We start from the raw sequence: 24,688 nt of genomic DNA, 5'->3' as shown, positions 1-24,688 counted from the left end.
ATATCTTTGCATATATCTTCCTTTAGTTGTTGCTTTTTCCTGTTTCTAGAAGACCGCATTTCATATTTCATTCATTCCCTGGGTTGGGATGCAGGTGCTAACCCAGGGGTGTCGTAACATAATACATCTGCAATAGTGATGTAAAGGAAAGGGGTCGACACAAAACCAACATTGTCCAGGAGACCCAGAAAACACTAAACTAGAGGCAAAGGCTGTAAGTTTCCGTTGGACTGATCTAAATCACTTTATAGACTCTGTTTGATTCTTCTTTTCTGCTGTTGAACCTTGAAGCTGAACTCAAAGCAGCTTCACTGAACTTCTCTTTAATACTTTTTCACGCAAACGCATTGAACTTTCAACTGTTAACTTGTCCGCAGTGATATTAGACGCTAAGAGCCAGTGCTCCGGGATCAAGAGCACCAGACTCTGGAGGTATAGTGCGGTGGTGGATTTTCACAAACACATACCGCATTTCATATTTCATTCATACCTAAAACTCTGAGACTTATCGGGAACGCGCTCTCTTTAAGTCCACAAGTCTGCAAATGCGGTGAAGTCCCAACATTTGTATTGAGGCGTCAGCGAGTCACTGGACCATCTTAAGTCTCTCCTTCAGATTTTCAAACTATAAATCATACAAATTCATCATTCATGTTTGTCTGCACCAGTTACATGAAAGCATCTACAGAAATTTCCCTTTTCAACAAAACCTTTGCATATATCTTCCTTTAGTTGTTGCTTTTTCCTTTTTCTAGAAGACAGCATTTCATATTTCGTTCATACCCTGGGTTGGGATGCAGGTGCAAACCCAGGGGTGTCTTAACATAATACAATTGCAATAGTGATGTAAAGGAAAGGGGGTCGACACAAAACCAAAATTGTCCAGGAGACCCAGAAAACACTAAACTAAAGGCAAAGGCTGTAAGTTTCCGTTGGACTGATCTAAATCACTTTATAGACTCAGTTTGATTCTTCTTTTCTCCTGTTGAACCTTGAAGCTGAACTCAAAGCAGCTTCACTGAACTTCTCATTAACACACTTTTTCATGCAAACGCATTGAACTTTCAACTGTTAACTTGTCCGCAGTGATATTAGACGCTAAGAGCCAGTGCTCCGGGATCAAGAGCACCAAACTCTGGAGGTATAGTGCTGTGGTGGATTTTCCCAAACACATACCGCATTTCATATTTCATTCATACCCAAAACCCTGAGACCTATCGGGGACGCGCTCGCCAAGTCCACGAGTCTGCAAATGCGGTGAAGTCCCAACATTTGTATTGAGGCGTCAGCGAGTCACTGGACCATCTTTAGTCTCTCCTTCAGATTTTCAAACTATAAATCATACACAATCATCATTCGTGTTTGTCTGCACTAGTTACATGAAAGCATCTACAGATCTTTCCCTTTTCAACAATACCTTTGCATATATTTTCCTTTAGTTGTTGCTTTTTCCTGTTTCTAGAAGACCGCATTTCATATTTCATTAATTCCCTGGGTTGGGATGCAGGTGCTAACCCAGGGGTGTCGTAACATAATACAATTGCAATAGTGATGGATAGGAAAGGGGGGTGACACAAAACCACAATTGTCCAGGAGACCCAGAAACCACTAAACTAAAGGCAAAGGCTGCTCTGGAGACCTTTGATAAACAAAAAGGCTTCTGTTCATTAGAAAACAGGCAATGGACGACAAAGACACACAAAGTTCTCAGATAGTGTTTGTGTGCACACTTCACGACAGGGAGAAGCTCTCACTACCTCTGATGGTGAGATAATGAGTCAGCGCAGAGCACCGGCGACTCAGGGAATATGAAAACTCCCCACACCGGGGCTCAATCAACTCCAATCAGAGCCACACACACCTGAGCGCAGTGAGTCGATTCACTCACCGCTCTCACTGAGGCAAAAGATTGAGATCTTACAGGTATCAGGTCCAGAACAAGTTAGAAAAAATGCAAAAACAGAATAAAAAACAGAAACAATTTAACAACTGTTTCATTTTCTTGTACCTTATAATGTGCTAAACAAACTGTACTGTAATAAACATGTTGAGCCAAATCATCAGCACAGTTTTGAAGACATATCAGTCGTGATGTCGTGACCTTTCATATCCATACATTGAATTATCACTACTGCTTAGATCTGCATGATATGAGGAACATTTCTGCCTTATTCTTATTTTCATTTAAATGCATTAAAATGATCATGGTGTGATTTAGATAGATAGATGGATAGATAACTTTATTTATCCCAGAGGGGAAATTAGGTCATCGTAGCAGCGGTACAGAGCAATCAGAAGTACTAAAAATAAGATAAAATATAAGATACAAAATATGAACAACAATAAAATAAAATAAAAGTACAGTATTGCAGATAAAACACTATATTAAAATGTGCAATGTGGATTTTAATGTGCAAGTGAGATAAAGGTGCATGTCAGTGATCACTTTGAGTAGTGAGAGTTTATTTTTGCGAGGATCTGCACCAAAAAGATGTTTTTCTGGAGAATATCACGTCTCTCTTCATTCAGAATGTCGTTTTGAAACATATTACGCCTCCTAACTTCCAAACTGAGTGACAAGAAAAATATTTATTTAGTAAAATTAAGTAAAGTAGAAGTGTAAAAGAAGAAAACATTTAACATATATAAATTTACTCATAACAACATAAAAATATAACAAGTAGAGGTAAAAAGTCTACTGAAAAATAATTACTCCAGTAAATTATAGATACCCAACATTTCTTACTCCATAAGATTTGAAATATGTTGTTTCTAGCGGCCTCTGTGGCGGTAAGATGTAACTGCAGGCGAGCCTGTTCTTTAAGAGCCCCTATGTGTGTGGTGACAATTTTTTTTTTTGCTCTTTTGTAAACTTGTAAAACCCTCTGGACTTCCCGGCTGAGCCGCTCAGTCGTAAGTACTGTGAAGTGCTCACTGTCATCACGTCAAGACTGAAGGGCAGGAGACTGCAAAGCATCTGATAGACGGGCCCCTCGTTTCATTCATTTTCAAACTCGTTGAGATTTTCTGGATGTTTAAATTGCTGGGGTCAAATTGACCCCAAGGATAAACGCTGTTGGTCACATTTGAGGGGAACAGGAGGGTTAACTCACTCTTTGATGGATATTAATCTTACTAATCTTACGGAGTACAACTTTAAATACGATAACAAAGTATTTGTGCTTCGTAACTTGACACCTCTGCTGACATACAGAATAAAGAAAATAAACCATTTGTTGATTTTGTGTCGGCTACTGTGTCTCATTCATTCTCTCTATCGTACACACACACACACACACACACACACACACACACACACACACACACACACACACACACACACACACACACACACACACACACACACACACACACACACACACGCAGCCCCAGAATCACATTTTCACCCCCCTCCATCGTACTCATTGCAGCTCGTCTCCTCTTCTCTCTCTGATATAGTCTTGCTTTGGGGGGGTGCTGCATCTCCTGCTGACTGTCATCAGCGAAATTTTCACCTACACACACACACACACATGCACTCACAAACACACAGACACACACAAACAGTCTTTCTCTCTTGCCCTCCTGCAGTTGCCGATATTAGGCAGGCAGCACAGACTTTATTACCGCACCATGAGATCAAATTAAAGGTTCATTGTCCTTCTTCAAGGTCCTTAAAGTCCCGACCGTGGTTCGACTTTGCTGCCTGCGTATTTTAAACATCCGTTATGGATAAAAGCGACAGCAGATTCTCATAATAAAGGCAGTGCAACAGCAGACACACTTCACTTATGTGGGTCTGGAAAGGCTCAGTGGGAATCTGTCTGACACATGATCGGGCGTTCTCTCTCCTTAAATTGGCTGAATCCAAACGTCCACCCTCGGCTGAGCCGTTCAGTCGTAAGTACTGTGAAGTGCTCACTGTCATCACGTCAAGACTGAAGGGCAGGAGACTGCAAAGCATCTGATAGACAGGGCCCCTCGTTTCACTCGTTGCCGTGGAAACAACAATCATGAACATGATGATTGATACTGCGGATTTTTCTTATCTTATATATTTGTCATTTCACTGCACAGGTTGATGCAGTAACAACAGACATTTAGATTAACTCTGTCGTCTAATGCTTCTACATAATTCTGTGTGTTTGCACGATGTGGTTGAATATTACTTCTGCCCTACATGACTCATGAAATGTTGTAGTACAATAATCGTTTTGCACATTAATGACAAGTTTGTTTGTTTGTTTTTTAGTCTAAAGTTGGAAAATGACAAATGTACGGTCGAGTCTGCACCCCACGCGGACTCTGGAAGTCTGCAGAACGAGTGCTTGAGGTCTGAGAATTGTGGATTTTGACGGGTCTCAAAACCCTGAGACCTATCGGGGACGCGCTCGCCAAGTCCACGAGTCTGCAAATGCGGTGAAGTCCCAACATTTGTATTGAGGCTTCAGCGCCTCACTGGACCATCTTTAGTCTCTCCTTCAGATTTTCAAACTATAAATCAAACAAATTCATCATTCATGTTTGTCTGCACCGGTTACATGAAAGCATCTATGGATCTTTCCCTTTTCAACAATACTTTTGCATATATATTCCTATAGTTGTTGCTCTTTCCTGTTTCTAGAAGACTTTTCCATTGTGAATCAGAAGCATGAAGCTCAGAAGGTTGCGTTATCATCTTAACATTGCCTCACATGTTCTACAAGGTAAATCAGTGTGGACTTGTGTGTGTATATATAGAAGCTAAATACAAATGATTGATCATGCTTTCACATTATTATCAATTTAAAACAGATGGCATGAACGATGTTGCAGATAAGCTTCAGGTTAAACCGTGTACAGCCCTAGGAAGGGGAAGCTACGGAGTAGGGAGTGCTCTTTCTACAGGAGCTGGTGGTTCATTGGAGGAACCGTGTGACTAGGGGGGGGGAGGATTTCACTCGTGAATCAATGTGAGCCTGTCTGGGAATGATGGACTTTCTAAAGCTTGAACCAGCGACCGCCTCAGCAACATTCTGAACCAATCACAACAACCAATGAACTTTATTGCTGTATAAATTAATGTGAAGGGGGGATCGGCGCTCCTTCTGACTCTTTGGTTGCAGCATCAGCTTGGCAGAAAGCCAGGGTGACAGCGATTTCTGACCCCAGAGAGACCCCTTGGCCAAGCAATACAATTCTTTGCTGTTTTTAAATATAAATAAACCTTTAAACTTTAAGAAGTAGTCTAGTTGTTCTTGAAAAAAGTAAATGACGGTCTCTTGTTGTTTGAACTGCACAAGGTCTTGGTGCTGCTCCTACTGTTCCATCTACACTTTATTGTGTAGTGGAAATTAGGATCAGAAGCATCTCTAACAGAGAACTTTATAAATGAAGATTAGTCTGCGTTCTTTTCTCTCACACACACGTGCGCGCAAACACACACACACAGGGGCGGAGTGGCCAACACCCGTGTGTTGACCGGCCCATTGAGTTAAAACTCTTCAGAATCAAGCACGTTCCTGTGAAAATCTCAGCAATCTCTATAAACTGTAGACACAGAGAATCCAACCATTGTATATAACACTTGTTGTGTCTCTACATCTCACTCATGGTTGCTACAGTGTCACACTCACTCTCATTAAACCAGCCTACTGATTTTTGTCTAGTTATTTTTATTCAGACGTTTCAGAACTTTCATGACCACAAATATAAAATGGCCAACGATTGAATTTGTTTTTTGGTTCATAAATTAATGTAGAATGGTCGGAGCAAAGCCTCATGGGAAATGGGAACTGGGTATCGCTCCAATGACCGCTCCGCGTTTATCCAATTAACAAATGGGGATGAATGAGCGGCTGTCAGATGGAGAGAGAGCGGGGAAGGTTGGAGTAGAAGATTTTCTTACAGTGGAAAAAGGAATCGGATTTGCTCAGTTTCACCTGATGGAGGGCAAGAAGAGAAAGGAGAGAGGAGGGGCTGAAAAGGCCAAGATGAAGAAGAAGCAGATGCTGGAGGAGAGTTCATCAAAATGGTCAAAAATCACAGATTTATTCCGAAACAACCAGGCGTCAACGAGTGCTGCAGGTGAGTGAACAGGAAAGCGGTTAGCTCGAGCTTTGACATTGTTGCGAATAAGCTAAAAATTTGAGCTGAGTTCTTCATAGTTCCTCCTCAGTGGGGCGGTGTCGTCATAACACAGTCTCACACACACACACACACATACAGAGACACCCCCCTGTCCTGGTGGAGGGGATGGGTTGGGCCTGTTGTGGGTGGATGCAGTCAGAATTGTCCCGGTGGAGTTCCCACTCCGCCCCTGCACACGCACACACACACACACACACACACACACACACACACACACACACACACACACACACACACACACACACACACACACACACACACACACACACACACACACACACACACACACACACACACACACACACACACACACACACACCCTGTCCTGGTGGAGGGGATGGGTTTGGCCTGTTGTGGGCCGGTGCAGTCAAAATTTTCCTGGTGGATCCCATTCCGCCCCTGCACGCACACGCATGTACACACACACACACACACACACAAGCACACACACACACAAAAATGAGTCCAAACAGTCTCTTACAGTCGTCATCTCGGTTGCTTGGCTGCAGCAGCGCTGATCTGAATCGTGGCACTTCATCTCAGTCTGTTTCCATTGTAACTCACCTGCGTCCAGTTCAGTCCGCTCCATTGGATTTCTGTCCAGTCCACTCACAGTGCTCGCTCTCCTGCAGTCCAGCACACACGGCACAGCCCAGAGTTAAAGTAGAGGCACGACAGCTGGCCAGCAATTACACTGCTGGCCCCGGTAATGTGATTTATTAGGTCAGGATGGAGCAGCGAGAAAGTCACTCAGGCAGGTCGAGTTAGAGAGGATTCCCCCTTCCTCCCTCTCTGAGTGGGCAAATCCCTGCATGTGGCGCCCTCATGTGGAGGGAACGCTGAAGTACACTCTGGACCTGGAACACTACACTTCATCTCCTGCTCTCAGAGATAAGACTTCTGGATTACTGATCTGAGTGAGGAAGCTGTCAGCTGTAAACGGCGTAGGACTCGACAAGGGAGAAGGTTTATATGTGTGCAGGAGTCCAATATAATATATTAAAACTATAGGAAAAGACTATATGCCACATAGATTCAAGATTCAAGATGTTTATTGTCATATGTTCAGTTAAGACAGACGTCACACTGCACAATGAAAGTCTTACTTTGCACATGGTCACAAAGAAAGTAAAGATGAAATGAGAATTAGTTTTAACTTAACAGTGTCAGAAATATAATTTTAAAAAGGCTACAATAAAATTTACATACTTGTACTGTATTAGGTTGTGTCTGGTGTTAACTGAACACTTTTGTACGTTTCTTGATTTATATATTAAACCTGTCTGCCCATGCTTTTCTCTGTGAACGACTCTTAACATCTCATCTTCAGCCTCTTATCCGGGGTCGGGTCGCGGGGGCAGCAGCTTTAGCAGGGGACCCCAAACTTCCCTTTCCCGGGCCACATTAACCAGCTCTAACTGGGGGATCCTGAGGCGTTCCCAGGCCAGTGTGGAGATCTAATCTCTCCACCTGGTCCTGGGTCTTCTCTTGTACCGACTAAAAATAAAACAAAATGAAAATGAAAAGATGATAAAGATTAGAACAGATCCAAGAGTACAGAGCAGCAGCAATGTTTGCATGTTAATCAGTTCTTTGTGTGTGTGTGTGTGTGTGTGTGTGTGTGTAAATCAGTTCAGGGATGTGAGGGGGGGGGGGGTCTTGATGAGGGAGCTGTCCACCAGCCTGACGGCCAAGCGCATGCATTGGTTTCACAACTCGTCTTCCCCAAAGTGATCTAGTTCATGTTTTGGTTTTGATACCAGGTATGTTTTTTTTATTTCATGATCAGCTCCTTTGAAAATAAAAAATACCTGCAGCTGCTGTTATATATCAGAGTTCTTCACTCGGGAAGGTTTGATGCTTTAGGGAACAGGACGCGTTGACTTTACTAATGAAAGCAAAGTGAAACCATGACATTTTATACACGAGAGCATTGCTCGGGGTTTCCTTTTTCTATGTGGTCTCATGGGAGGGCGTATAAATAGCACGCCACTTTTCATGACTTTCATGACTTTTCACGTGCATGTCTACGCATATTAAGCTTTTCGTGTGTCATTTAACGCCCGTAGTTCCCCAGGGTTAGGGTTAGGGTTAGGGTATTTCACGCTCGTTTTTCAGCCATCCTTCACATGAAATATTGATTTAAAAACAACCCTCTGACAGAAAGCTCCACCACTTCGTATTTCTCCGCAAGGTGGCGGAGAAATACGACATTTGTGCGTCAAATGACAACGCCATCTCTGCACTATACAAGTCAATTAAGACTACGTGGCGTGAAATGACACGCAAAAATCAAGACATGCGTTGTAATTATACGCGAGATGGCTTGAGAGAAATAGCGTGTCATTCACACGCCTTTTGGTGATACCAGGCTGCCTTTTTTGCTCAAAACAAGATTGTTCTGCTCAAGGCTGGCAATCTTGAGAATCAGCTGTGGTGAGAATAAACATGGAGCCCTGAAATTTACTGCAAAATCACAACCAGAGCTGTTTTAACAGACTGCTAAAACAAACAGCTGCACTACCACAGAGGGTCATTTGACTCAAACAAGTGGTTCTAACCGTATGTGTATCTTCTTATTTGGGTGTTTCTCCTGTGATGGCTCCTGCCTCTCCATCATCACACGCTCCTTTTACTTTCACCTCACTGTAATTAGAGACGGATCATTCATGGTTCATTTGCAGTTCATCTCAGGCCACTGCTCCCCATCAGCTGCACGACACTTCAATCAATGTTAAATCAGCTCATAGCTTTCACAGGAACGGGAGGGGGTCGGGGGTCAAACTGAGCTCAATATACTCCAAGGGTTTCAATCCCACCTGTGGGATAGGTGTGTGTGTGTGTGTGTGCGTGTGTGTGTGTGCGTGGCAGGCTATGGCTCGTGCGAGTGTGCAGGTAGAAGTGTATCATGAGAGGATTTCAATTATAGGTATGTCAGCGTTCGTGGGTTGATGTCACATATGAGTTTTTCGATCATATAGTACATGTGCTGGTGTGTGTGTGTGTGCTGGTGTGTGTGTGTGATGACTTTGTCACTAGAAGCTCTTTTTCATTTGGTGCCTCTGCCTGCAGCTGCGTGCTGTCACCAGAGGCCAGCGAGGAGCTGATGGGGAGCGTGAACTCAAAGCAGACTGCCCTCCTCTGGTCAGTGGGGGGATTATTATCTGGACTGCCCAGTTAAGGTCAGTAAGAAAGGTCTTTATTGCACTTTACAGTAGATCACAATGGCCGTACTATTAAATCTGCTGCAGGTTGAAATGTTTATTGATCAATACAAACAGTTCAGCGGGTTCTTTAAAACTGCCTTGTGGTGCTTTATTGCCCACGTCCATAACAGGCATATGTAATTTATACGCAATATAAAGGACGATCAGACATCATCTATCATTTTAACACCTCATGTGTTTTGAAAAATACACTGTCAAGAACTGTCAAAGTCTGTTCCAAGATCATTGGAGTTCAGCTAACGGACTTAAGCTCGATCTGGAGAAAACGACCCTGCCTTTGGAAACATCTTAGAGCACTTTAATGTTATTTTTTTTAGTTCTCTTGATGTTTTCTTACACATCCGTTTCCACATGGATATATTAAACTCAGTAAGAAGCTCTTCTCTCGCTTGTATTTCTTCTTGCAAATGCTGCAAATCTTCCAAAGGGCAGAAACATAAGCCTGGAAGTATATCAGCTATATCTATCTTTGGAGTCAGACCCCACATGGATATTAAGGTTACTTTCTATTCTCAGTACATTCAACATCTCTAAGAAATCCATCACCGGAGATTGTTTTCTCCACCAACACACAATCATTTTACCCGGATTCAACAGCTTGTTCGACATGTCCTGAGCCGAGAGAAGATGAAATGGAAATTGACATCTGTGCCCCTCCAGGCGCCATAAGAAAACTCGCTGTTTGCAGAATGACAACACCTTTAGTTGACCAGCATGCACCTCTCCTGTTCAGCATTTGATTTATGATCTCCTCTGCTTATCATCAGCCAGCTGCCGCAACGTGAGGTCCAGTCACGTCCTCACCATGCGTCACTGTGTATCACACATTTATGCTCCTAGAGGAGACTTTCACACACGTTTAGGCTCCTAGAGGACACTTTAGCACACGTTTAGTCTCCTAGAGGACACTTTAGCACACGTTTATGCTCCTATAGGACACTTTAACACACGTTTATGCTCCTAGAGGACACTTTAACACACATTTAGGCTCCTAGAGGACACTTCAACACACGTTTATGCTCCTAGAGGACACTTTAGCACACGTTTATGCTCCTAGAGGACACTTTAACACACGTTTAGTCTCCTAGAGGACAATTTAGCACACATTTAGGCTCCTAGAGGACACTTTAACACACGTTTAGTCTCCTAGAGGACACTTTAACACACGTTTAGGCTCCTAGAGGACACTTTAGCACACGTTTAGGCTCCTAGAGGACACTTTAACACACGTTTATGCTCCTAGAGGACACTCTAGCACACGTATATGCTCCTAGAGGACACTCTAGCACACGTTTAGTCTCCTAGAGGACACTAACACACGTTTAGGCTCCTAGAGGACACTTTAACACACGTTTATGCTCCTAGAGGACACTTCCACACACATTTATGCTCCTAGAGGGCACTTTAGCACACGTTTAGGCTCCTAGAGGACACTTTAGCACACGTCTATGCTCCTAGAGGACACTTTTACACACATTTAGTCTCCTAGAGGACACTTTAGCACACGTCTATGCTCCTAGAGGACACTTTAACACACGTTTAGGCTCCTAGAGGACACTTTAGCACACATTTATGCTCCTAGAGCACACTTTTACACACGTTTATGCTCCTAGAGGGCACTTTAGCACACGTTTAGGCTCCTAGAGGACACTTTAGCACACGCTTAGTCTCCTAGAGGACACTTTAACACACGTTTATGCTCCTAAAGGACACTTTAGCACACGTTTATGCTCCTAGAGGACACTTTAACACACGTTGATGCTCCTAGAGGACACTTTAGCACACATTTAGGCTCCTAGAGGACACTTTTACACACATTTATGCTCCTAGAGGACACTTTCGCACACGTTTATGCTCCTAGAGGACACTTTAGCACACGTTTATGCTCCTAGAGGACACTTTAACACACGTTTAGGCTCCTAGAGGACACTTTAGCACACGTTTATACTCCTAGAGGACACTTTAGCACACGTTTAGGCTCCTAGAGGACACTTTAGCACACGTTTAGGCTCCTGGAGGACACTTTAACACACGTTTAGGCTCCTAGAGAACACTTTAGCACACGTTTATACTCCTAGAGGACACTTTAGCACACGTTTAGGCTCCTAGAGGACACTTTAGCACACGTTTAGGCTCCTGGAGGACACTTAAACACATGTTTATGCTCCTAGAGGAAACTTTAACACACGTTTATGCTCCTAGAGGAAACTTGTCATGTTGTGACGCCGTATAACGGATATGTCTCTGCTTCACTGTCACTGGCACCTGAAGTGAAACCTTTCTCTGATTGCTGTTTCCACAGAGGAGCCCTGCAGCGGTCAGACATCAAATATTGTGAGTCAGAACAAGCTGTTTTCTTTCTTTGGTGGTTTGTTTTTAACCACAATGCTTTCACAACCCTTTTTATTGGTTATGGAAGAAATACTGAAAGTAACCAGCAAATTAAAAGATGAATTGTAGCGAAGAATTTGAAGACGTTGCTGAATACGTATCATTATCTTTGAAATGAATGAATAAACAAGTGCTGCTTGTACCATTCAAGAATCAAAGAATGGAGGAAAAACTCAGTTATTTCATTCCCCTTTATTTATCTTCTATTTTTACCAACCTCTCTGTGTGTGTGTGTCTGTGTGTCTGTGTGTCTGTCTGTGTGCGTGCGTGCGTGCGTGCGTGCGTGTGTGTGTGTGTGTGTGTGTGTGTGTCACGACTGGTGTGATCACACTAAACTGAAAGATGATTAAACATTTTAATATATTTTAAAGATTCAGAAACAGCTATTTGACGTGTTTTAAGAAATACCTGCGTTGCTGCTGTTTAATGTTCAGCTCAGGTTCAGGTGGAAAGAGTTACCATAGCGACTAATAGGGGAAAGAAAGGGAAACTCTAGCGTGGCTGCAAGAGACCATCTAACCCATCTCTTTCCCTCTCTTTCATCTCATCCAGGTCCTTTTGCTCGACTCATCTTCTCGTCTAAACCTAAAGAGTTCAGTGCATTGATCAGGTCTTGCCTCTTTTACTATAAATTGTTGTGAGTACCACTTTACAACCTGAAACTCCTCCACTGTGTTGCTGTGTGATGGATGAATGGCTCCATGCGTGCAAGGACATGAATGCATGTGCATCATGGCAACATCTGCATCAACAGACATTTCTTTCTAAGCAATGGATGATTATAACAGACTTTCCAATCTACTGTAGCTGCCGCTGCATCATGTTTGCATTTTAAGAGAAGAATCAACATGAATGTGTAATAGAGTAACTATCTGTATTTGGTCACATGATGCTATATAAGAAATGTCTCTAATGAAATGCGCAACAGCACGACTTTAATAGCTCGATCTGACGCGGGATGAAAAAAGCAAGCCAGCTGTCAAGATGAATATGGGTTTGAAGAAGTGTTGTGACCAAATGAATATGGGTCTAAAGGGAATAAAGAGGAACTGAGCCAGTATTAGGATGTGGAACAACGGCGATCGGCACTGTCCTCACCCCACCTTCCCGTGCATTATTCATTCATTCATCTTCAACCGCTTGTCCCTCTCGGGGTCGCTGGAGACGATCCCAGCTGACATCAGCCGTGAGGCGGGGTCCAACGTGGACAGGACGCCAGTCTATCACAGGACACATAGAAACGAACAGAGACAGACAACTATTCACACCTACGGGTGATTTAGAGTCATCAATGAACCGAACACCTGCACGTCTTTGGACTGTGGGAGGAAACCGGAGAACCCGGAGAAAACCCACGCAGACACGGGGACAACATGCAAACTCCACACAGAAGGGCCCCAGCCGGGATTCGAATCAGGAACCCTCTCACTGTGAGGTGACAGTACTAACCACCACACCACCGTGTCGCCCCTCTTCCCATGCATTATGCTTTGTGTAAAGTAAAATCAATGAACGTAAACGAAGAAAGGGACTTTGTGTTTAATTGAAGTGGATGGAGATGTGCGAGTTGTGGAGGTTGCACCCTGTAACGTGAAAGGTTATAAACAAAAGTTTAGAACTGGTGACAACAGGCAGATTTCCCTGAAAGGTGAGTTATTATTACGCCTGATATACGGAAACTATGGAGGAATGGGTGGACGGATGATAGCAATCAACTTGGTGAGTAAAACGAAATCAAAACCGATGGGAAGGAAATGTAAAAATGTAAGAAGTGAAAACGTGTTTTGAAGTTTCTTGCTCTTCCGTCATTAAAAGAGGACTCAAACTTGCAAAGTCAAACTTGACATCTCATGAACGGTGAAGTAAAAAGCAATAAAATAAGAAAAAGTCATGGAGAATAAAGGGAATACGGAGAGGATAAGGTCAAAGATAAGGACAAGTAATCACAATAAAAAGGTGATTGACATCCAAAGAGGCTGATGGACGTCATAATCCATCAGCCTTTTCCTCCGTCCTCCTTTCTTCTTTCCATCTGTTGTCTCTCTCACTTTGCCTCAGCCGTCTGTCTATCAGCCATTTCTCGCAATCAAACGTATCTCTTCGCTTCCCTCGAACTCTCCGGGTCTGCCTCGGTGCCTTTAATTCTGTTATTCCCTTTCCCTCTGTCGCTCACTGTCGATCCATCTCACCGAGTCTCTGCCTCTGCCGTGGCCTGATTTCCACTCCACTTTGTCTACAGCGACAGAAACAAAGAACAGCATGTTTCCTTTGTTTGATTCCTCACAATGGCGCCACACCGTATCCAAAGAATACATAAATATATCCAGGAACACAATCTCAAAGATGCATTCATACTCAGGGAAGAAGGTGCAGCACACAGTACCTGTCATCTGATTTTAGTTGCACATATCTTCATTGGCAGGTCGAGACACAGTGGCAGGGGTCTGTCTTTTCTCTGAGTATGTGACAAAACTGACAATCATGTTTGACAAGGATTTATTCAGACAAATATAGCATCTCTCCTACAGTACTGAGGAACATTTGTCAGACACAGTGAGCAGCTTGAAGTTGAGTTATGCAAAGAAGATGGTAGAAGATGCACGGATGAATATTTGTTTTTTGTGATGCAGGAGCGAGTTCCTTTACGATATCATTAAAACGCCTTCTCAGCTGTTCAAAACACTCAAACATTCATTCATAATTACATTTATTTTTGGATCACAAGGGAACAAAGAAAGCTGGCGTTCGTGATCACCAAAAAAAAACCTCAATAAAGCACCAACCCCCATCCTAGGATGGATTTGTGGGGTAGCCGTGTGGCAGAGTGAGACTATGGGCGCACTCACACTGTCTGTACCGTGCCCCGTGCTTTAGGGTACTTGTCCCCCCCTCCAGGCCCGTTTGTACTCACACTACCTGCTTCTTGCTGCCTATACGTCATCACGCCGTAACACATCACACGCATTGATGACATCAGATCTTTCCGTAGACCTCTGAGTTTTTGTGCGTCTTGTCGACTGTTTTTGAATCTTTTCATCGACCAAATCTGCAGTAAACACTCCACCTCCACATCACACCAACGTGAACCTTTCACCGCCATTGATTTAAATGTCCGCGCATGGTCCCTCCTTTTTTCTATGTCCCAACAGGCGCACATAAAATGACGTCAGAGCCGCCGTAGGCCTCGTGCTCGTACACGTGCGCACGATCCTGCTCGTTCATGTGCAAACGTGCTTTACTAAAGCCCACCTCTCTCAAAATGGGCATGGACGGCAAGCGTGCCGTAGCTAGGCGCGGTGCGGTTGCACTCACACTGGTCAAACGAACTAGCTAACCGTGAAACCTGTTTGGGCACGGTACAGATGGACAGTGTGAGTGCGCCCTAAAAATGCAATTCATTGCAGTAGTCACACACACACCCTAATACTTTGGAAGGAAGTTGCTGGAACCAATAGAGGACACCCATGAAAACATAAAGAAAGGTCCGCACACTTAGATACAACTTATCCGCACGTTGACAAGTTATGTTTGAGCTGAATGCTGAAGTCTGACGGAGAACTTTCAGCCTGAAACATAACTCCGGGATGTGCCAATAACTTGAAACCACACATGACGACATATTAAACATACTCGTATTTTAGTCTCAGCAGGTAGAAATGAGCACAGATTTGATAGCTCAATAGAAACGGAGGCAACACACTGAGCGCTGGGTACGCTATGATTGCAGTGGCTTCGCTAGGCAACAGATGAAAAACTGAGGACAGAATTGCCTCTTTTCCATGTTTAAAAGGGAATGAAACTAAGGAAAAATCAGGTCAATAAGGGCTGTTAACTGTGAAAGGGAACATACACAGCTCCTACAGTACAAGTGTGTATATGTATATATATATACACACACACACATAGTTAAAGCAGTAGCTTCTTATCAGTAATTGAAATAAGAAGCTGCTGCAGATGACTTTTACAGTACCAGTAAGGATGGACTTCAAGATGCTAATTAATATTATGAAGTATAACTTAAGTATTTAATATTTGCACCTCATGATTTAACATTCAGGTCTATGAGCACCTGTGGAACTGTAGATGATCTGCTAATGCAGCTGCAGCAGAGTTACTTGTGTAATGGTTTTTAATGAAACTGTAAAGACCCATCATCCAAAAATGGCTTCTGTAGTTTAAATGATCCCTTAATATCACTCTTGGACGGATTCAAAACCATTCAAAAACCAAAGGGAGAATTAAGCCAAAGTTAAAGGAAAAGGGAGGTAACTGATCTTTTTTCATTATGAACTGCTGCTGTGGTGCAGGGAATATCTTCACTATATTTATGAGATTCAGAGTTTTTATAGTCGTCTTGGCTTTCAATGAATCAGACCTCCAAAAACTTTTTTTATCCACTGCTGAAAGTCTGACTTCAAACCGTGTGTCCAGAGTTACTTTTGGCTCCTGTGTGCACCTGAAACCCTGAACTCAGGCTGCACTGTTCAGTTTTTTAAAAAAGTATTATGACGAAAGCAGAATTGCTCTTATTCCACACTGTTGGAAATGACTGGTTCAACAAGAACATGGTGGAATATCCAATACGCCCTCATCATAGAAAAGTAACGTAGCATCTCCGTCAGGGTCCGTTCCCTCAACTTGATCCAACCGGCCCCCACTATGGGAGTCTCCATCTTGTCAAATTTGACTCCGCCTCCTTTCCTCTAACCAAAAAAGGGCATGTATGTGACGTTGAGGGGAGGGCGATACGTCCATCTGGCTGACGTTTACCTCCGAGGAGAAGTGAGGGCCAGAGGCTAGCTGTCACTCAAGAGGCCACGCCCCTAATTATTCATAAACTTTAACCTCCAATAAAATAAAAACTAGCCCCTCCCCCTCAGTGTTGTCATGGAGATATGACCTAAACACACAGACTAGAATGTTCTTTTGTCCTTTAACAGGTTTAATGATGCTGTGTAAACGGCCTGTTTAACATGGGGGTCAATGAGAAACTGCTCTGTTATGAAACACTTTGAGAACTGCATGTTTTGGCATTTTCTTATAGGTATGAGGACCAAGCCCCAAACCAGGAAGTCACTGTGTTTTGGGCTTGGTCCTCATACCTAAATGACAGAATAGGACTCCCAAAATGACATATGGCGGCCATTTTAAACACAGGACTTAACACGGGGCAGCGGTCGCAGAGATAAGCTTGTTAAATGGAACTACTTGAGTTTAAGCAACAAAAATACGTATACGTTATTTTTAGGCAACCAAATTTCCTGGTTAGGAACAGTCGACAGATTTGCTTTAAATGAGTTAGGGATGTTACTTTGTCACAGACTTCATGTCCGTAAAGTCACTGTTGACTTTGGGTTTTACGAAAGGGGTAAGAGTCCCCCACCCAAACCGCCTCCCTGTGCAGTCAATGGGGCGAGAACGGTCTGAGAATAATACATTTAAATATATAAATTTAAGTTTTGTTGTTATTAACTCACGTGAATGATAACAGCAAGGTCAAATCCTCCAAACACACAAACATCGTAGGCACTGACATACATTTCCCAAGAAGTAGGACACAGTGGAGGGACAGAGAAGGGATTTCAGTCACACCCAACGGGTCTCGTTTTTCAAGTTGATCCCTCTCGTATCCTCGGAGAATAACATGTGGTCATAGTACCTCCGCAGTCTCCATTTGTCAACCCCGTGACAGTGAGAGGTTTGGGAGTTGAGTTCCAAAATGAGCCACAGCTTTCCCAACGATTCAAAGTGACTAACCTTGACATTGGAAAGGACTTTTTAAAGCACATTTATGGTACTTTTTAAAAGCACTGTAGTAAAAGTATTGGCTGGAAAGCTATTTATTAAATAAATTAAAGTAAAATAAAAAATAAGGTGTATTCAAAGTCATTATTTAGTCAGGAATATTAGATTGATTAGATTGATCACACCCAATTATATGTAGACACATCTCCTGACTATTGAGTGATAATGGAATTATGGAAACCTGCAATTTAAGCCCCAATCGATTTGGTTCTACGATTTAATGCATGCTTTTCCCTGTTTTGTGTATCTTCTGTGGATCTCCTGGTGTACACGTGCAATTTATTTCTTTGGTGATTGCATAATGTTGAGCTTACTGTAGTCCCCTATTCTATGATAAAGCTTACAGCTATGGCTTATGAGCCCTTATGAGCAATGTTGTTATTGTTAAGCTGATTTTGTTCTGCTTAATTCTGCTGCTATAGTCCGAGTCTGACGGGGGATCATCCTGCTCCTGATCCTCTGAGCTTCTCTCCTCTCCGTTTGTATCATTCATGTCTCATCAATGCATGTTACTAATTCACTTCTTCCCAGGAGTTGTTTGTGCTTTGTCGTCTCGCAGGTCTCTGCTGATGGTGGTGGTGCCTGCTGCCGTGGTCCTGTGTGTAGGTCTCTGCTGATGGTGGTGGTGCCTGCTGCCGTGGTCCTGTGTGCAGGTCTCTGCTGATGGTGGTGGTGCCTGCTGCCGTGGTCCTGTGTGCAGGTCTCTGCTGATGGTGGTGGTGCCTGCTGCCGTGGTCCTGTGTGCAGGTCTCTGCTGATGGTGGTGGTGCCTGCTGCCGTGGTCCTGTGTGCAGGTCTCTGCTGATGGTGGTGGTGCCTGCTGCCGTGGTCCTGTGTGCAGGTCTCTGCTGATGGTGGTGGTGCCTGCTGCCGTGGTCCTGTGTGCAGGTCTCTGCTGATGGTGGTGGTGCCTGCTGCCGTGGTCCTACATGACGCTTCCTGCTGCTGTTATAATCTAACTTGTTTCCACTATTCTGCTGTATTAACCGCCATAACATATAAGTCATATTCACATTACTATAGATATCATTATAGTTACTGGAAGTGTGTCTGTCTCTGTCTTTGTCTCTCTCTGTCCATCTGTCCGTCTTTTGGTTGCAGACCCCAGCCTTACAGCATGGTGGAAACACTATCGCCCTCTAGCAAAGATAACATGGACACAAATATCCATTCTAAAAACTTTTTTCTACTTAAAAACAACTTTCTTACCAGTTGTTGAAAATGTCAGTCATCTCTTGATTTATAAATGGGATTTAATATCTTGAGAGACCAGTTTGCTGTCATGGAAGACAACAACAAAACAAACACCAGTGATGCATCCTTGGCGACGTTTTGGATGAAGGCGCCGGGGAAACATTGGAGAAAACAAAGAATGCTGCAATAAATCATCTGATATCACAAAAAAACTTTACAGAAGTCTGTCAAAACTTGCTGAATCTGCAGATTATTGGATCGATATGTTAGTACGGACTGAGAATCGGTTATTAAAATATGGTTGGGTTTAGCCACAATCCAGATATGAGACAGTAATTGGGGCCTTTAGTTAATGAGCAGTTGGTGTCAAGGAGCTTAAATTAAACCGTAATGTGATCCAGTGATGTTCTGACAGTACGCTCTTGAAAAAGGTCTGATCAGGTTCACCGAGGGTCAATATTCACTTTTTATTTCCCCTTAAAAATTGAACTAACGAGCTTCCGCAAGAAGGTGAATTTCAGAGATGAGGATGAAAGACAGAGGAAGAAGAACGCAAATGCATTTTTCATCAAAACAGCGCCGACTGTCTTGCATCAAAGAGAAGAAATGAAAGGGAGGGAAAGGGGAAAGACTATTTCTGGTCATCAGTCCGCGGACACGTGAATATGTGGATGATGCTTTTCCAGTTCTGACACTTAAAGGGGAACCTGACTGGTGTGTTAATGCGGAGGTTCTCCGGTAGTGTGGTCGTTTAAAGACTGATTGATTGGAAAGGTAAAACCAAGCTGCTATGGAGGCAATACAGGATTCAAAATCCAGAAAATAACAGACAAAACCATAGGCAAATCAAACACAACGCCCCATTTTTGGAAGTACTACTGCAGTGCACGTTCAGGCCGATTTCTTGGCCCATGAAAGAATCGCTCATACAATCAACTTCACACTCGACACCGTACTCCCGTGGGTTCTCAGCGATACACCGGCCACATGTGAAGCAGATGGGATAAATGGTTCTTGAGATACCTGAAGAACAGTAATACGTACATACCATACACCAGGGCTGCCCAATCCTGCTCCTGGAGGGCCACTGTCCTGCAGGTTTTAGGTTTCTCCTGCTCTAACACACTTGAGTCTAATGATTTTCAAACCTGTGACGAGCTTCAGCTGCTTGATAACGAGCACATCATTAGATTCAGGTGTTGGAGCAGAGAGAAACCTGAAACATGCAGGACAGTGGCTCTACAGGACCAGGGTGGGGCAGCCCTGCCATACACAGAGTGAGATTTCTTCTTCTATAGTTAGATGATGCTGCTACAGCGCCACCTATTGGCCAAATGCCAACAAATCAGGGCTACTCATATCCACTAAAGGTGTTTGCAATAGCACAAAGCATTCAGGGGGTACAGCGTGTTTTGGAAGAAACCCTGCCCACAACAAAAGGTCTCAAATCTAAAAAGAGATGTTCGGCACCAAATTTGGCGATGATTTTTCCAACATTTGTAGGAGGAGTAGTGACAAAAAACAATTTGGATACAATTCAAAATGGTGTGAAAGCAATCTAGACACAACTTTGTGGCTTATAAAAAAAGATTCACCTGGAAAAAAGATTTGCTTCTGAGGCCAAAACTTAAAGTTTGTTGTTATAGTGCCACCAGCTGGCCGAGTCGCACTGGATAGACACAACGCACATCACCGGGGTCCGCAGCAACACACACACACACACACACACATGGCATTATGATCTCATCATCTCATCTCATCTTCAGCCGCTTATCCCGGGGTCGGGGTCGCGGGGGTGCTGGAGCCGATCCCAGCTGACATTGGGCGTGAGGCGGGGTCCACCCTGGACAGGACGCCAGTCTATCACAGGGCGGCATTATGATGTCTATGAGATATTTAGGTTAATCTAATCCCCCCCAGCTTCACACGCACGTACGTGTCTGGCTCTCACCACCTTAGAGCACCACTGTTCATTTTTTGCACCTCTGGAGGGTTTTCTGGTTTATTTTTGGGCCTTTTTCTCTATAATGATTAAATGTATGAATCAGTGCCGTGTTTATATGCCTTTTACTTTTACTTGCCCAGTTTAAATTCCATATTTAGATTATTTCTAACCTTCAAATCATCAAATAAAAGTAACTGGGTGTCTTTTAATCAACCCAACTCAGAGTGGGTGAGAATCACTATACTTTTATGAAACCGTATCATTACGAGAGTGTGTATCATTTAGCAATCGCGTTTCATGAAGTGCAAAACCAACTCAACCAATCAGGACACTAGGAGATTTCACTGATTAAGGCATCGGCAACAACTAATCAGTGGAATCATCTGCTGGTGTGTGTGTGTGTGTGTGTGTAGGGTTGATGAAATGAAACTGAGTGCAGACACGGTGGTGGCTGCTTCTCCCTGTGATTTTATGTAAATCCGACAGACAAACAAACCTCTTCATTCTGTGCCTGATGCAATGTGTCAAAAAGCTGCCAGGGCTGTGGAAGTCTTCCAGCGTGTCCTGAGGCTGAGAGACTCGTCGCCGCCGCCTATTCCTCCTGTTACCTGCGTTGCCCCTGGATACGGTGGAGATCTCGTTTCCTCTCCTCCCATCACGCCCTGCCTGTTATTCCAGGCACGCAGCCGGGAGAGTGAGAGTGTTCAAGAGGAGAGTCACAAACTGACAGTCAAATACTGACATACAGAAAGGGGACATGAATGTAAACACACACACACACACACACACACACGCACACACACACACACAGACAGACGCAAACACACGCACACGCACACACACACACACACACACACTCGCACGCACAGCCAAGAGTATCAGGTTTTTATATCAGATCAGAAGATTCCCCTTCCCCACAATTGAAGTTGACTACATCGTGTGTGTGTGTGTGTGTGTGTGTGTGTGTGTGTGTGTGTGTGTGTGTGTGTGTGTGTGTGTGTGTGTGTGTGTGTGTGTGTGTGTGTGTGTGTGTGTGTGTGTGTGTGTGTGTGTGTGTGTGTGTGTGTGTGTGTGTGTGTGTGTGTGTGTGTGTGTGTGTGTGTGAGAGAGAGAGAGTGTTTGCTCTTGGTCAGTAGAAGCCGAGACATTTTAAAAAGTCAAGAACATGAAAACTTAATGTGCACTAGTGTGTGAAGTGCTGGGTTTGTGGTTGAAATCATGAGTGTACACAGTAGCACACACGTATTTCTGTGTGTGTGTGTGTGTGTGTGTGTGTGTGTGTGTGTGTGTGTGTGTGTGTGTGTGTGTGTGTGTGTGTGTGTGTGTGTGTGAAGTTGAAAGCAAAGAGCAGCATCATGAGTGTGAGCATGTGCGATGAACACATCATAGACGACGTACCTTCAGATGTCAGGATGTGTCAGAGGGTGAAAAGCAAACAGCACAGTTGGAGCTCACTTTCTAAACTAACTATAACACGAGTCGCTGATTTGGAGGATAATCACATACCACAGCTACGTCTGATTCCTCCGCATAGATCAGCTTCACTCCACGTCTGAGAAAAAAAGTCTATTGAGCAGTGCCCATCTCCTGACAGTCCTGTCTCAGCTTGTGTAAGGGGAGCAGAAGCTCTCTTCAAAGCCACCAGACACCAAAGACAGAAACTGTACTTTTACCTCACAGAACGCGGGAGTTGCTGGTCTAACATTACCTCACTCAGTTACTTTGTTTGTGTTATTGTGTGTCTTTGGTGAATGCTTGCTGCTAGTTTAGGCTATGTTCCATATTATTCATGAAAATCTATTGTTGTGTTTTGGATATTTGTAATTCATAATCATAGTTTTGTCCAGTCACGCCATTTAGTCTCAACTGACCTGTATTGTGCAGAGATGGCGTTGAGGGAAAACCCACGTGAAAGAAAGCTCCACCACTTCGTATTTCTCCGCAAGGTGGTGGAGCTTTCTTTCACGTGGGTTTTTTTAAAATCAATATTTCATGTGAAGGATGGCTAAAATGATGGGCGTTAAATGACACGCGAAAAACTTAATATGCGTAGAAGTGCACGCGAAAAGTCATGAAAGTCATGAAAAGTGGCGTGCTATTTATACGCCCTCCCATGAGACCACGTAGCATGATGGTATAATGGCGTATTTGTGCATGTGGACCCTGTGTTAGAGACCTTGTGATGAGAGAGGTTCAGAATGTCTAAGGCATGTTGTGTTTGGTCTAAAGACGTCACCCAACCGAGGCTTAGCGCGTCCTGTCTCTTCCTATAAAAGACTGGGCATAGAGGGACGGGGTGATGTGAAGAGATGAAGATGGGGGTTTAGCATGTGTTATAGTAGTAGTGTTGTTGCCTGACATGCAGTTCAAAAGGTTGATTAACAGTTGGACCTACCAGTATAATTTGTAACACCACAGTTTAGAAGCCAACCCTGGTCCAAAATGTCATGTTCATGAGTGTGATGTGTGAACCTGACGTGTACAATACAAATGCCTACAGTTAATTATGGTAAAGTACATTAGGACACATCTTGTGTTTGTTCAAGCAATGACATTCATTAAATGGATTCCATATAAATTATCGTGGGGTTATTAGCTTTGAAATAAATCGTGCAATAGAAATACTTTTACCTTTTTACTTTTGAGTAAATTTCAGAGCCCGTACTTTTTACTTTTACTTGAATGAATATTTGGATCAGTACTTTCACTTTTACTTAAGCTGTCTTTTACACAGGTAGTTTAACTTCTACTCAAGTAAAGAATTTGGGTACTTTTGCCATCTCTGGTCACATATGAGCCACAAAAATCTGATTCAGGTCACTGTAACCGCAGTGTGAACGAAGCCTTAGTGTCATCCAGGAATCTAAAACACAAATAGGCAAACATAAGATGTGTTTAGGAGAATCACTGTTTTGCTCTCTTGTCCACAACCTGTGGGTTCCTCCTGTTACACGGATGATACTCCTGAATATTAAGGAGTTTGTATGATGCTCAAAGAACGATTTTTCATTTAACTTTAACTTGGATGAAGTTAAGGTGCGGAACGTTACTGTTCGATTTCCTGACACAGCCAGTCAGCACATCCATGCAATTTCATTAAATCAGAGTTCTGCTTTGTGAAACATGAGGCATTTATCAGAACGAGTGAGGGAAGTGTGAAAAGTGAGTTTTTAGAACTTGAGACACACAAAAAACAGAAGCTGCTTATGCGACACGGATAAGAGTGGTGAGAGTGAACCACTAAAGAAAAGGTGCGGCCCAGAAAACCAAATAATTAACTACGGGACGCTGCTTGAAAAGTACTTTTCAACAAAACACACTCCGTAACAACCCCAACGCCCAATCCAACCTCCATAATAAACAACGCAGAATGATCACCCTTTGACCGTGTCAAATTGAAATTGAATTCATGGCAGAGCCGCTGTGTCACATGCATATTAGGGGTGTCAAAGTGATCCAGTAAAGGGTCGCTGTGGCTGCAGGTTTTCAGCCCAACCAAGCAAGAACACACCTGGTCCAACAAGTCAACTGTGTGAAGACAGTTCAGGTGATTGAGTAAGTCGAGTCAGGTGTGTTCTTGCCCATGCATTAGATTGTATGTACAGGTGTACCTAATCAAGCTGCCAGTAAGTGAGTGGCTATCAGCTTGTTCCAGCTCTTCAATGACGCAGATACAGAAGGAAATATATCAAAATCTAAGTCCTGAGTCTTAGAAATATCCAACATTTTGTGCATCATTTTATTAACATTTCCTCCAAATCCAACTTGGCTTATGTTGGGTTTTTTTTAAACATTGGTGTCTGCACTAGACATTTCAATATATCTATTTGTAAGTACAGGTATGTGTAAAGCATTGCATAGAGAGTCTATTTTCTCTGTGCAGGTAATGTATGCATCACAATTGGTTGTGCAGAGAAAAATAACAGCCATACATTATGAATACATAGTGGCAATTTAATGAGACGACTACACTTCCAAACAGCTGGTGACACGGTGT

General features: G+C 43.3%; 1 protein-coding gene across 1 annotated transcript in view; it reads right to left on the bottom strand.

The window, feature by feature from the left end:
- The window catches only part of LOC310955593 (voltage-dependent calcium channel gamma-7 subunit-like), a gene marked incomplete at its 3' end in the record, with an annotated part of 84,297 nt that extends 62,974 nt beyond the window's left edge, over positions 1-21,323 (bottom strand). The window contains exon 1 of the mRNA XM_083925509.1: positions 21,300-21,323. The remainder of the gene's footprint in view (positions 1-21,299) is intronic.
- Positions 21,324-24,688: the final 3,365 nt, after the last annotated feature.

The sequence above is a fragment of the Echiichthys vipera genome (assembly GCF_963691815.1).
Source record: "Echiichthys vipera genome assembly, chromosome: 13".
In the NCBI taxonomy this organism is placed as follows: domain Eukaryota; kingdom Metazoa; phylum Chordata; class Actinopteri; order Perciformes; family Trachinidae; genus Echiichthys; species Echiichthys vipera.
Note: the sequence above shows the minus strand (reverse complement) of the source record. Positions and strands in the feature narration are given on the sequence as shown.